Consider the following 15,091-nt stretch of genomic DNA (forward strand, 5'->3'; position numbering starts at 1 on the left):
GATTTTTTAAAAATTATTTTTCCTAAAACTATCAAAACGTAGATTTTTTAAAAATTATTTTTCCTAAAACTATCAAAACGTGGATTTTTTAAAAATTATTTTTCCTAAAACTATCAAAACGTGGATTTTTTAATAATCATTTTTCCTAAAACTATCAAAACGTGGATTTTTTAAAAATTATTTTTCCTAAAACTATCAAAACGTGGATTTTTTAAAAATTATTTTTCCTAAAACTATCATAAGGTGGATTTTTTAAAAATTATTTTTCCCAGGACTATCAAAACTTGGATTTTTTTAAAAATTATTTTCCTAAAACTATGGATTCCTAAAACGTGGATTTTTCAAAAATTATTTTTCCTAAAACTATCAAAACGTGGATTTTTTAAAAATTATTTTTCCCAAAACTATCAAAACGTGGATTCTTTAAAAATTATTTTTCCTAAAACTATCAAAACGTGGATTTTTTAAAAATTATTTTTCCTAAAACTATCAAGACGTGGATTTTTTAAAAATTATTTTTCCCAAAACTATCAAAACGTGAATTTTTTAAAAATTATTTTTCCTAAAACTATCAAAACGTGGATTCTTTAAAAATTATTTTTCCTAAAACTATCATAAGGTGGATTTTTTAAAAATTATTTTTCCTTAAACTATCAAAACGTGGATTTTTTAAGAATTATTTTTCCTAAAACTATCAAAACGTGGATTTTTTAAAAATTATTTTTCCTAAAACTATCAAAACGTGGATTTTTTAAAAATTATTTTTCCTAAAACTATGCAAAAGGTGGATTTTTTAAAAATTATTTTTCCTAAAACTGTCAAAACGTGGATTTTTTTAAAAATTATTATTTTTTTATTATTTTTCCTAAAACTATCAAAACGTGGATTTTTTTTTAAATTATTTTTCCTAAAACTATCAGAACGTGGATTTTTTAAAAATTATTTTTCCTAAAACTATCAAAACGTGGATTTTTTAAAAATTATTTTTCCCAGGACTATCAAAAACTGGATTTTTTAAAAATTATTTTTCCTTAAACTATCAAAACGTGGATTTTTTAAAAATTATTTTTCCCAGGACTATCAAAAACTGGATTTTTTAAAAATTATTTTTCCTTAAACTATCAAAACGTGGATTTTTTAAAAATTATTTTTCCTTAAACTATCAAAACGTGGATTTTTTAAAAATTATTTTTCCTAAAACTATCAAAACGTGGATTTTTTAAAAATTATTTTTCCTGAAACTATCAAAACGTGGATTTTTTTAAAAATTATTTTTCCTAAAACTATCAAAACGTGGATTTTTTAAAAATTATTTTTCCTAATACTATCAAAACGTGGATTTTTTAAAAAATTATTTTTCCTAAAACTATCAAAACTTGGATTTTTTAAAAATTATTTTTCCTTAAACTATCAAAACGTGGATTTTTTTTAAAAATTATTTTTCCTAAAACTATCAAAACGTGGATTTTTTAAAAATTATTTTTCCTAAAACTATCAAAACATGGATTTTTTAAAAATTATTTTTCCTAAAACTATCAAAACGTGGATTTTTTAAAAATTATTTTTCCTAAAACTATCAAAACATGGATTTTTTAAAAATTATTTTTCCTAAAACTATCAAAACGTGGATTTTTTAAAAATTATTTTTCCTAAAACTATCAAAACGTGGATTTTTTAAAAATTATTTTTCCAAGGACTATCAAAACGTGGATTTTTTAAAAATTATTTTTCTTGGAACTATCAAAACGTGGATTTTTTAAAAATTATTTTTCTTGGAACTATCAAAACGTGGATTTTTTAAAAATTATTTTTCTTGGAACTATCAAAACGTGGATTTTTTAAAAATTATTTTTCTTGGAACTATCAAAACGTGGATTTTTTAAAAATTATTTTTCTTGGAACTATCAAAACGTGGATTTTTTAAAAATTATTTTTCTTGGAACTATCAAAACGTGGATTTTTTAAAAATTATTTTTCTTGGAACTATCAAAACGTGGATTTTTTAAAAATTATTTTTCTTGGAACTATCAAAACGTGGATTTTTTAAAAATTATTTTTCTTGGAACTATCAAAACGTGGATTTTTTAAAAATTATTTTTCTTGGAACTATCAAAACGTGGATTTTTTAAAAATTATTTTTCTTGGAACTATCAAAACGTGGATTTTTTAAAAATTATTTTTCTTGGAACTATCAAAACGTGGATTTTTTAAAAATTATTTTTCTTGGAACTATCAAAACGTGGATTTTTTAAAAATTATTTTTCTTGGAACTATCAAAACGTGGATTTTTTAAAAATTATTTTTCTTGGAACTATCAAAACGTGGATTTTTTAAAAATTATTTTTCTTGGAACTATCAAAACGTGGATTTTTTAAAAATTATTTTTCTTGGAACTATCAAAACGTGGATTTTTTAAAAATTATTTTTCTTGGAACTATCAAAACGTGGATTTTTTAAAAATTATTTTTCTTGGAACTATCAAAACGTGGATTTTTTAAAAATTATTTTTCTTGGAACTATCAAAACGTGGATTTTTTAAAAATTATTTTTCTTGGAACTATCAAAACGTGGATTTTTTAAAAATTATTTTTCTTGGAACTATCAAAACGTGGATTTTTTAAAAATTATTTTTCTTGGAACTATCAAAACGTGGATTTTTTAAAAATTATTTTTCTTGGAACTATCAAAACGTGGATTTTTTAAAAATTATTTTTCTTGGAACTATCAAAACGTGGATTTTTTAAAAATTATTTTTCTTGGAACTATCAAAACGTGGATTTTTTAAAAATTATTTTTCTTGGAACTATCAAAACGTGGATTTTTTAAAAATTATTTTTCGTGGAACTATCAAAACGTGGATTTTTTAAAAATTATTTTTCTTGGAACAGTCAAAACGTGGATTTTTTAAGAATTATTTTTCTTGGAACTATCAAAACGTGGATTTTTTAAAAATTATTTTTCTTGGAACTATCAAAACGTGGATTTTTTTAAATTATTTTTCTTGGAACTATCAAAACGTGGATTTTTTTAAATTATTTTTCTTGGAACTATCAAAACGTGGATTTTTTAAAAATTATTTTTCCCAGGACTATCAAAACGTGGATTTTTTAAAAATTATTTTCCCAGGACTATCAAAACGTGGATTTTTTAAAAATTATTTTTCCCAGGACTATCAAAACGTGGATTTTTTAAAAATTATTTTTCCTAAAACTATCAATACGTGGATTTTTTAAAAATTATTTTTCCTAAAACTATCAAAACGTGGATTTTTTAAAAATTATTTTTCCTAAAACTATCAAAACGTGGATTTTTTAAAAATTATTTTTCCTAAAACTATCAAAACGTGGATTTTTTAAAAATTATTTTTCCTAAAACTATCAAAACGTGGATTTTTTAAAAATTATTTTTCCTAAAACTATCAAAACGTGGATTTTTTAAAAATTATTTTTCCTAAAACTTTCAAAACGTGGATTTTTTAAAAATTATTTTTCCTAAAACTTTCAAAACGTGGATTTTTTAAAAATTATTTTTCCTAAAACTTTCAAAACGTGGATTTTTTAAAGATTATTTTTCCTAAAACTTTCAAAACGTGGATTTTTTAAAAATTATTTTTCCTAAAACTATCAAAACATGGATTTTTTAAAAATTATTTTTCCTAAAACTATCAAAACGTGGATTTTTTTAAAAATTATTTTTCTTAAAACTATCAAAACGTGGATTTTTTAAAAATTATTTTTCCTAAAACTATCAAAACGTGGATTTTTTAAAAATTATTTTTCCTAAAACTATCAAAACGTGGATTTTTTAAAAATTATTTTTCCAAGGACTATCAAAACGTGGATTTTTTAAAAATTATTTTTCTTGGAACTATCAAAACGTGGATTTTTTAAAAATTATTTTTCTTGGAACTATCAAAACGTGGATTTTTTAAGAATTTTTTGCACATTGAACTGCACTCTATTCTCATGTACACCAAAACGTAAAATTTCTCCCCTTTCATTTTGCATACGCACCGAATAACCGAACTCTTGGTTTTGTAATTTCAATTCATTTTTGTAATTTCAATTCATTGTCACGGTACTTGTACGATTTCTTCAAATATTTATTTTGATTTCGTCGTATTTAAAGTTTTTAAAAAAGTTTAATAATTTTTAATTACTAAAAACAAAGACAACCAGAAACTTTTCAATGATTATTGTGGCCTTCACCTACCACCTCACCATTGCCATTTTGTCATCGTTCCACAGTTGCAGGTCACCACATGTACACACGTACCTGCTTTTACACAGAACAATTCGTGTATTCGTGTTTTAATTAAATTTAGTTTTAATGAAAGATCTTTTTTAGTTTTGCAGTTTAGTTGTTGTCGTTGTTGCGGTTTTAGTTACCGCCACCACCACCACCGCCATCATCATCATCAGCAGCTAACATCATCACTGCTGTTGAATTGTTTTTGATGTGTGTTTTGTGAGTAGTTTTTGCGGCAAAATTCAATATTAAATGTTAGCATGCAAGTGAGTCATTTTTATTGCCAAATGTTGTAATTTTTACCGGTTTTTGTATATGTGAAAGTTGTTGTTTTTGAGTTTTTTTGTGGGTTTTAACTTTTATTTGAAACATTTGTCAAATGAAAAATTAAATTAATTTCTATTTTCGTTGTTGTTAAATGTGTGTTGAGAAAAATTGTGGAGGAAATTACAGGATTTAACGTTAAGCGGATAATGTGGTAAAGAAATAAGGTGTCATACAGTCCACCTTACTTGAAAAGATCGAATAACTGAAATTTGTTTTGTAGTAAAAATGCTTAGATTCTTAATAATCGCTTCGCTTTGCCGATAACAATTAATTTAAATTAAAACAAATTCTGTGGTTTATTTAAAGTTTAGTAAAGTGAAGTGGATGAAAGACCTTTCGAAAATAGTTTGACACAACTTTTAAAGAAGTTTTTAAAGGGAGGTTACTTAGAAAATATTCCTCGAATTTAGTTGAGGTGTTTATCGACAGTATGCATGCAAACCCAGCATTATTTGGCCATTGCCGCCTTCATTCAATTGTCGTCTTATGAAACCGCCAACATTTAACGGTACTCCAACATACTTGGGGCAACATTCGAAGACCAGCAGTTTTTCTTTCTTCGCTTCTTTGATCATTTAATAACTTAATATTCGTTGTCGCATTACCTCTTAATAATTTATATTTTTAAAAAAATATATTTTTTCCTTATGGCAGTGACCTTTCAGTCCGGCCGAGGTTACTATAAAATATTTCTATTTTTAAAGTCATTCTTTGCTGTTGTCCAAACCACCTACTTGCTTGTTAATTTATTAGTTTACATATTAATAACTTTGTTTCTAAATTCCAAGAACTTTTTTGGCCGAACACTTATTAAACATTTTATTTTACGGTTGACATATTTTTGCATTTTACTAACCCTCCATTCATACATGCATTTACATACTCCCGCAAACCCCCACCCACACACACACGCATACGTAATTCGGCAACTTGTTTTAATTTCAATTTCAAAGGAGAAAGTGTAAAACGGTTTCAATTATTGCTATAAAATGCAAATTCAGTTTATAATTGTTTCTATAAACGATATGGCCCGCCTATATCTGGCCTATGGCCCATGTCCTACGTCTAATGTGTGGCCTATGATTATTTTTAATTTCTTTCTTTACGACTTGCCTTGTTATTGTTGGCTGCAGTAAAAAAAGGCTCTATAACTTATAAAATTATTTGCATTTGTGCACTTATATGTAAATGTGTGTAGGTGAACATGTTGTGGGATTTGTATTGTCAATGTGGTAGTGGAATAATGGATAAAGACTAGAGTGCAATTTCTTGCTTTTTATTTTTAAAATAAATTTAAAAAAGAAGAAAAAATCCATATAAAATAGCATATTAAATAAAGTAATGAGATCATATCCAGCCTCACACAAATGCACGGGAAACACGGGAACATTTTTTCGGCTTTGCATTTTTTGTATTTATGTTTTGTGTGTGGGTATGTAGTGGATTCTGTCACTTCTCTTTTCTTGTTGTGATTTGTATGAGTTGTAAATAGTGTTGCCATTGTAGATTTTGTTACCATACCAAGCAACGGTCATGAGACCCAAATATGCTGATTTGGATTGATTTGCTGGCTTTCATTTCCTTAATATTTCAGTAGAGAAGATGCAGTTCTGCAGGCTGTCATCTATGTTTGCCCAATAGAAATTGAGGCGACGAAGTAAAAACAAGAGTAGGTTTGTCGAGGCAACTAACGTTCTTCTGCTACAGTAGATGGGTGTTGTAATCCGAAGACGGCATTCCCACGATATACAGTGATTCAAAATCGTTTTTACCCGGTCAAAGCTCTGCAATTTTTGAACGGATAGAGATATGTTCATGATTTTTTGTCCGACAAATAACACAATCAGCTTTCCGATGCATTAAAATCATTCAAATTCGTTCTAGTTCTTGCAGAGGAAATCAAGGTCAAAGTTAAAATGTTGAGTTTTGTTTCATATTTTGCATCAAAATGTGAGGGTTTTTGAGTTTTTCATATGTTTTAACTACATATTAGACAAGCAAAAAAGAATCAGTCGGCTTTGTCGACAGAGATATACACTCACCCCCATTATTATAAGTCTTCTTTTGTTATAGTTTGGATTTACCGAACAGATTTATAGCGTTCCGGTTAACTTAAAGTTAAAAGTGACGATTGAAATTCAAGGAGGAGCTTCTCAAAAAACTTTCAATGTAAAAATTCTATTTTTAATGCCTCCAAATTGGTTTATTTTGACTTTTGAAATCCATCAGATAGTAAAAGAACACATATAATGATGGCCCTCAGCCTGTGTGAATTGAAACACTTTTTCTCACAAATCTTCTGTATTTAGGAGGTTTTCATAATTTTGGGCGTATGAACTTTTGGTATTCATTTCTCTCGATAGGACCATTATATCAGGAAACATAGAGTTGCCCCCAAACAGGGCTACTAGGAGTACCTTCGGTAAACATTTCCAAAGGATTCTCGCACAGAATCCTAACCGCACTTAAACAAAAATGTGTGGGTGGTACCCTAAGGAATGGACCGATAGGGCTCACTTTTGAGCATAAATCGGTTGTTCCGTTTATGAGATATTGCGCTTACCATTTTAGGGAATATTTTCGAACTTATGTGGGGAGGTATCGGAAGGAGTGGACCTATAAGAACCATCTTCGAATTTCATCTAATATTCGAAGAAATTTTACGATATGCAAAGAGTGGAGCAACACAGAATGTCCTGCACACCAGCCACTACACATACTGGCCATAGGGGATTTTTTTTACAGTTTTCGGATAATTTTGTCAAGAAGTATGGACTTGCCACTGAAAAAGCTTGTACCATCGTAATAGGGACATTGAGTGCAACCTGTTGCAAGAAAAATCAAAACAATTCGAGAGAAGGACCTAACCTGCACTTTTCCGAAATTTGGTGTGGGAGGTATCCGATGGAGTTGACATATATAGCCCATATTCTAACCGGATCTATGTCTCGTAGTAATATTACTATGTGCATACTATGGATCAAAGCGGTTACTGCCTTCGGTAGTTATCCGTGCGCACCATTTCAGCGAAATACAATAACCAAATTTTGGATAGTATCGGTTTATCCGTTCGAGAGTTGCTGCGCGCTCCATCTACGACATTACGGGTTTTTACAGCTTTTATGTAATTTTCTCAGGAAGTATGGACATGCCCCTAAAAAAACTTGAACCGTAGTAATGGGGGCAGCGAATACAAGTTGCTTTAAAAAAAAAATTAAAAGGATTCGAGAGGAGGTTTTAAACTGCACTTTTCCGAAATTTTGTGTGTGATATACCCGAAGTAGTGAACCGATATAGTCCATATTCAAACTTTATCTATGTCTGGTAGAAATATTACAATGTGCAAAGTATGGACCAAATCGGCTTGTCCCTTCGAGAGTTATCGTGCGCATAATTTTTGCGAACAAAATTGAACTTTTGTGGTGGAGGTACCCGAGGGAATGGTCGAACTTAAATTTAGTTTGGACAAACTATTACGAAAGCCAATTTTGGACCAAATCAGTTAATCCGTTCGAGAGTTATCGTGCGCACCAGCCAGACAGACGAACGGACATTGCTAAATCGACTCCAAATTGTCTGAAACGGATTTCGTCCAAACATACTTGGGGTCTAAAACCGTTATTTCGATGAGGCACATTTTGGCCGTGTGAAAGTGTATATACCCTCGATAGCATAAATGCTGAGGGTATAAAAAGGTCAAACACCAATAGAGTTGGGTAATCTAGTTCCTAGTTTCTTGTACTAGTTTCAAAACGTATGAGTAACATCATAAAATGCAACGTGTGTGTTAAGTATACGCAGTTTGTTCAAAGAAAAAATGTGTGCCATAGGAACTGCGAAGTGAAGTAAATAGTTCCATAGAGTTCCTTTGGCACAACAGGACCACTAGGTAAAAATTTGCAAGGGATCTTCGCACAGACCCTTAATCGGGTTGCTCTGTTTATGAGATATCGAGCGTACTATTTTAGCTAATATTTTCGAATTTTTGTAGGGGAGGTACCGGAAAGAGTGGACCTACAATTTCATCAAATATTCGAATAAATATTAAGATATGCAAAGTGTGGATCAACTCAGTACTTGATTCGAGAATTGTCGTGCTCTCCAGCCACTACATGGTGCCATAGAGGGGTTTTACACTTTTTGGGCTGTTTTCTCAAGAAGTATGGACTTGCCCCTGAAAAAACTTTTTCCTTCGCAATTGAGGCAGCGAATGAAAGTTGCTTCAATAAAAATCAAAGTGATTCCAGAGCAGTTCTTAAAGTGAACTTATCCAAAATTTTGTGTGGGAGGTACCCGAAGGAGTGGACAAATGTAGTCCATTTTCGAACCTGATATATATTTGGTAGATATATTGGGATGTGTAAAGTATGGCCCAAATCGGTCACTACCATGAAGAGTTATCATGCGCACAATTTTTCCAAACATTTTCGACCTCTGATGTACCCGGAGTGGACTGATATGGCTTATCTTCGAACTTAAACTAAGTTTGGACAATTTATTACGAAGGCCAAATTTTGGACCGAATCGGCAGATCCGTTCAAGAGTTATCTTGTGCTCCAACTCTACAGACGGTGTCATAGGGGTTTGTTGCACCTTTCAGGTTTTTTTCTCAGGAAGTATGGACTTGCCCCTGATGAAACTTGTACTGTCGTGTAGAGGACAGTGAATAGAAGTTGCTACAACAAAAATCAAAGCGATTCAAGAGCAGGTCCGAAGCTGAACTTTTCCGAAATTTTGTGTGGGAGTTACCCGAAGGAGTGGACGGATTGGGTCCATATTGGAACCTCATCTAAGTTAAATCGGTTACTTTCTTCAAGAGTTATCGTGCGCAGAAATTTTCCGAACATTTTTGAGCTTTTGGTGCCGGAAGGAGTGGACCGATATAACCCATCTCCGAACTTAAACTAAGTTTGGACAAAATATTACGAAAGCCAAATTTTGGACCGAATCGGTTGATCCGTTCGAGAGTTATCGTGCGCTCCAGCCAGACAGACAGACAGACAGACGGACGGACATGGCTAAATCGACTCCACATTGTCTGAAACATATTTCGTCCAAAAATAATTGGGGTCTAAAAACATTATTTCGATGAGGCACATTTTGCTATCATACGGGTATATACCCTAGTTAGCATAAATGCTGAGGGTATAAAAAATGTATAAAAGGTATAATTTAATGCGAAACTTAAAAAAGTGTTAAACGGACGGAACTGGGCGATCATCATTTTGTGAAAACGGAACTTTGTTCCAAGCTGTTCCCTAAAAGTTCTTGTCCACTAAAGTTGGAATTTCACTAAAATTTAGTACCTGAGGAAAATAAAATAGCTCACTTCGTGTAAAACTACGGTAATTTATTGAAACGGTTCTTAAAGACAAAGAAACCTACCTACCTAACAACAAAACAATGAACACAATATCTGTTATAGTTTCCGGCAAATAGCTATTTATTTCTCCAGAAATTTGCAAAAATGACGGCAACAAATTGTCGTCTTTGGGTGTAAGCCACGCCCAAACCTTCGAATATTTTGAACTAATTTTTTGGTTTCCTCAGTTTAAATATGTTTACTATCGAATCCCATATGGAAATTGATAATCGGTAACGACAAAAATTGGGGTTTTGGTCAGGAAAATCGATTTCTGAACCACAATGCGATAGTTGTTTATAACTTAAGGGGTTGCCCCTAGTTGTGCAGGCCATCAAAATAAGCCAATAATATTTTTTCGATTTTTTGAAAGTGACAAGTAGAGGTAACCCCTTAAGGAATTGCATCAGTGGTAAGGTACTCATCTCTTGGTACATCGAGAAGCTTTATCATAATCAGTGTATTGAATTATTTTGCTTTTCTAAAAATTTGCGACATCATCCATTGTAGACTGTGTAGTTACCTCCTTGGCAGACAAAAAATGGTTTGCAACGTAAGACTGTTTTCATTGCCCTGTCTTTCTTCGGACCAGTCATCGTGACCTCGCCTAATTTGAATGAAGTCCTATAATTTCCCTTCTTCATTATGTAGAGTATATTAATTCCGATTTCAAAGTGGCAACATTTCAGATCAACCCGTTGTTAATTCATTGACTTAGAGGATTTAATTTCCCTGACTCAGAGATCATTAGGGACGATTCGAAGAAGTTAATCACGCTCATTCGCTTATCCCGCCGTATCTACAGGAAAATTAATGGCCGTTTTATTTTCGCCCATAAAGTATATGGCGAACGGCTTCAGCTGTGATGATAACCAGGAAATCCGAAAACCGAACACCAGAAGACTTGGTTGTGTTTTTGCAGCGGTGACTTATAAACTTTTCAGCCTGTTGTATTCCTCAAGATTCAGTCGGTGGGTTTACTGATAGAGACGATAATAGGGAGATGGTCTGACGCATGTGAAATGACGGATTGTTAGGTGATACGATGGATGTGTCTGGCTTACTGTGTCACTCTCCACTAATTCTGGTGTGGGTGCTTTATTCGCGGTCAAAAACTTTTTTGTTATTATTTTTATTCGCTTATATACATAATAAATATATTTAGTGTATCATTCCGAGTGGAGTTCTAGCTACTGCTGTTTCGTTAAACATTTACTTTGAGATTTGTGGCTGATTAGGCCACAGTATCCGATCCAAGTGCCAACGGCATTTAGGCATGCATGTGCAAAGTCATTTGAGTTTCAGCTGCGAGCCTACTTACCTTAGACGCTGCACCAGGTTACTCAGATGACCGCCTTCTCACAATAGCTGCCTTCACTTCTTACTATTCCCAGGTGAATAACAATCAGAGAGCTTTTCGCACCAAATTGCACCTTTATGAATAACCCCATCCTCATAATCTTGTGGCTGTAAATTTGCTCTGTCAGCTCTGCACCACGCTAGTCATTTACCAGGACGAAATTCCACAATTTTCGATGTGTATTCAAGCCACTTGGAACCTCTGAAAAGCGAGGTAATGAAATCGCGATTCAAGTTGACATTTTTAAGTGTTTTTTATTTTTTTGCGATTTTGCTTGCAAATCGCAAGTCCAATCGAAATGGGACTAAAGAAAATGTTGTTGCAGTGAAAATTCTCTACAAGATTTACTTTTATGATATTTTCGTATTTTTACGGTTATTGAGATATTGAAGTTGAAATTAGGACAATGGACTGACAGTATCGCCGCCTTATAGTACAATGTTATGCACAGTGCACCTTAACTAACTTTAAATGTAAAGAAAATGTTGTAACAGTGAAAATTCTCTACAAGATTGGCATTTTGATATTTTCCTAGGTTTTACCATTTTTGAGATATGGAGGTTCAGATTAGACTTTCAGATTTTTTCTTAGGTCTTCAGGATTTAGTTTGAAAACTGCAAATCTTTTCGAAAAGGGATTAAAGAATATGTTGTAGCTGTGAAGATTCTTTACAAGATTGGCTTTCGTAATTTTTTCCTAAGTTGTACCATTTTTGAAATATATAAGTTAAAGTTGGGAAATTGCAGTCGTGACATTTTTTATAAGGAGGTGATACAGTCAATCCATTGTCCCAATTTTAACTTTTATAACTCAATAACGGTAAGAACTACGAAGATATCATAAAAGTCAATATTGTAGAGAATTTTCATAGCTACAGCATTTTCTTTAGTTCCATTTCTATAGGACTTGCGGTTCCCAAGCAAAATTGTGAAAACCTAAAAACCATTGAAAATGACAACTTGAATCGCGATTTATTTAAAAAGCGCTCAGTCGATTTTTTGTTTTTTTTTTATTTTTTTCATCGATGAACATTGTAGTTTCTGAATCCGCAAAAACTTCCCAGGTGTAAGCACCTTCCATTTAAAATTGGTTCAAGAGCACCATGGCTTAAATCTCAAAAATTCTGATCCACATATCGGAAGTCTATCAATCCCATTCTGTAATTTTCTGGCAGCTGGGTCAAATATTCTCATTTCCAATATTAGTCCGGTCAAAATAGACATTGAAATAGCAAAAATTCCCACAGAGCTGATTTTTGGTGTAGAGCTAGGGTTTGCCATTAGAAGCATTGTCCTAAAAGTCCCCATCGATTTTTTGAAAACGGTTGATCTAATGAAAAAGCGACTAAAGTAAATATTGTAGACAGGAAAATTATCTACAAGTTTGACCTTAATAATTTTTTCCTAGATGGAACCATTCTTGCGATATAGCTGTTCTAAAAAACACATGATTTTTATGCACTTATAAGGGAAATATGCACATATTCAGACGAACCGGCTAAAATAAGCGAAGTAATCGGGTTTGTCCCCCAAAAAATATATATTTTATTGAAGAGCGAAATTATAGCTATCTTCTAAAAAAATCCAACAAAATCGGAGCGTGTTTAGTAGAGTTATTCAATGTTAGAGTCATTCTATGCAAAAATAGCCCATTTAACCCACATGTAAATTCGATAGCCTCTGCGATTTTTTCAAGTTTTGTCCGAAGGTAGGGTTTGTTGCGCTGATTACGGAAATGTATAATTTTCAACGGTTGCGGATCCGGTTCGCCGGTTATTCGACCAGAAAGGCCAAATTTAAAAGTCGGTTTAGACCCGGTTCTACTGAACCGATTACTGCAAAGTGGATATCGTTTGAAAGCTTACGGAAGTATCTAACACATAGTGTCGTTACTTTAACCGGTTCGCCTCATAATGTACTTACGCGGCTAATTTTTTATTTGACCTTTAGATCGCGTTTTTGAGAAAAATTAAAAAAACTGAATAATGCCTCCAAAAATGACCTTTGACCCCGAATAACTTGTTTTGCACACATGGGATCGATGGGGACTATTAGGACGTTGTTTCTAATGACTAACCCTAGCTCTCCACCAAAATTCAGCTTTGTGGGAATTTTTGCTATTTCCCCCTTATACGCATGTTTATTTTGACCGGACTATATTGGCTAGAAAAGAATTGTTCTAGCGCCTTGTGTATCTTTGATCTCTGTTTGATGTTAAATAATTCGGATTTTATCTGTGCAGATGTCTCAGCCTCTGTCGCAAAATCCATGTTTTGTTTCTTGTTGGAGCGCCTTGTAATAACTAAGCGGTGATATCGGTAAATTAAGCTTTCTCTGTAAAGAAAACCGGCAGATATATAATTTTTCCAGTAGAAATATTCCGACCAAAATTAATATTTGCTTCAAATCCCTCAAAACCTGCATCACTAATGTTCTACCCTAGACATGCATAGCTGTTACTCTCTTACTCTTCCTTTACATTTATATAGCCGTCATTATTGGAATGAGGTGTTCTGTTGAAGGTGTGCGTGAGTCAGTGTTTTTTGCCATTGTCTTTGCTCATTGAATATGTAAAGAAGGTGTTTATATGTCTGTGGCTGTATAATCCATTCATATAATTATAATGAAGACAGTGGAGGAGATTCCTGATTAAAGCCACGTTAAAAAATACAAAATATTAATAAAAAATAAAAAGTTGAAACACAAACCATTTTTTTATTTTTCTCTCATTTTCGAAAGCTTAATTAATTTCTGTTTTCGTAGTAGTAATTACTTATAGTATTTGGTATCTTCAACACAGCTTGGAGCCAACGGAAAGACATTTTTTCCGCTTTTAATGCGTTTTTCACACTTCCAACACTTAAACTTAGCCATTTGTTAATACATTTTAAAAATATTCGAATTGTTTGGAAGATAAGTTTCGACCCTTCTGAAGAAAAAAACAAAAATTGAAGAAATCCGTTGTTTAAAGTTGAAAATCTAAGAAATCATGTTTTTCTCTAATTTTATAGTTATAAAATCACTTTATGAAGTGACTCAAAAAACAAATGTGTTCCATGGACTCCAACAAAACGGAATTGGTTACATTTTGGTCTAGCACAGTTTTACAAATGAAAAATTATCATTAGGCTCAACTCGATTCTTTGATTTTGATAAAAAATATATTTAATTTTCTGGGCAATAATAAAATCCTTCTTCACTCATTAAATTTTGAATAATTATATAAATTAGAAATTGGTTGCCACTGTGCCAAAAGGGAATTGCAAAACACACATACCCACACACATGTGTACATTATACACACATAATAAATAATATAAATATGTTCGTAAATACATATGTATGTACGTATGTATGAGTATTTTTAAACTATGACACATGTGGAATGACGATAAAATTGTTTGTCAGGTATGTGTGTTTGTCGCTGTTGCCGCCTCGACTCGGCCGCCGACGTCTGTCGACGACATTCATGTGCGTGTTACACCCACATGTTAAACACCATAAACTTGATGGCATTATAACAGTCCTGTGTATCTAATGAGCAAAAAACAAAAACACAGCAATAAGCAAGCAAACCACAACTCGGCTAAAAACAAACGATGTAGCGGCAAAAAAAAAAAATAAGCAAAACAAAGAATAATGGAAAAACATAAAAAATAAATACAAATAGAAAAACTAGAAAGAATAACAGAAAAAAAGAAATTAAATAAATAAATGACTTTGTTGTGAAGAGTGACTAGCGGGTTTTGTTGCTGTTGGGGTTGGAGGGGACTGACTAGCTGGTTGACCAACATC

At 32.1% G+C, this 15,091-nt stretch overlaps 1 protein-coding gene across 4 annotated transcripts in view; it reads left to right on the forward strand.

Moving 5' to 3' along the window:
* The window catches only part of Teh1 (tipE homolog 1 phospholipid transfer protein), a 507,587-nt gene that overhangs the window by 96,667 nt on the left and 395,829 nt on the right, over nt 1-15,091 (forward strand). The window contains exon 2 of one of the 4 annotated variants that reach the window (XM_073967251.1): nt 4,348-4,514. The exons of the other annotated variants lie outside the window; for them this stretch is intronic. The gene's annotated coding sequence lies outside the window, so the exon portion shown is untranslated. The remainder of the gene's footprint in view (nt 1-4,347; nt 4,515-15,091) is intronic. 4 annotated transcript variants of the gene reach the window in all.

Source organism: Musca autumnalis, unplaced genomic scaffold, assembly GCF_047663935.1.
Source record: "Musca autumnalis isolate F117 unplaced genomic scaffold, ASM4766393v1 scaffold_1, whole genome shotgun sequence".
Lineage (NCBI taxonomy): Eukaryota > Metazoa > Arthropoda > Insecta > Diptera > Muscidae > Musca > Musca autumnalis.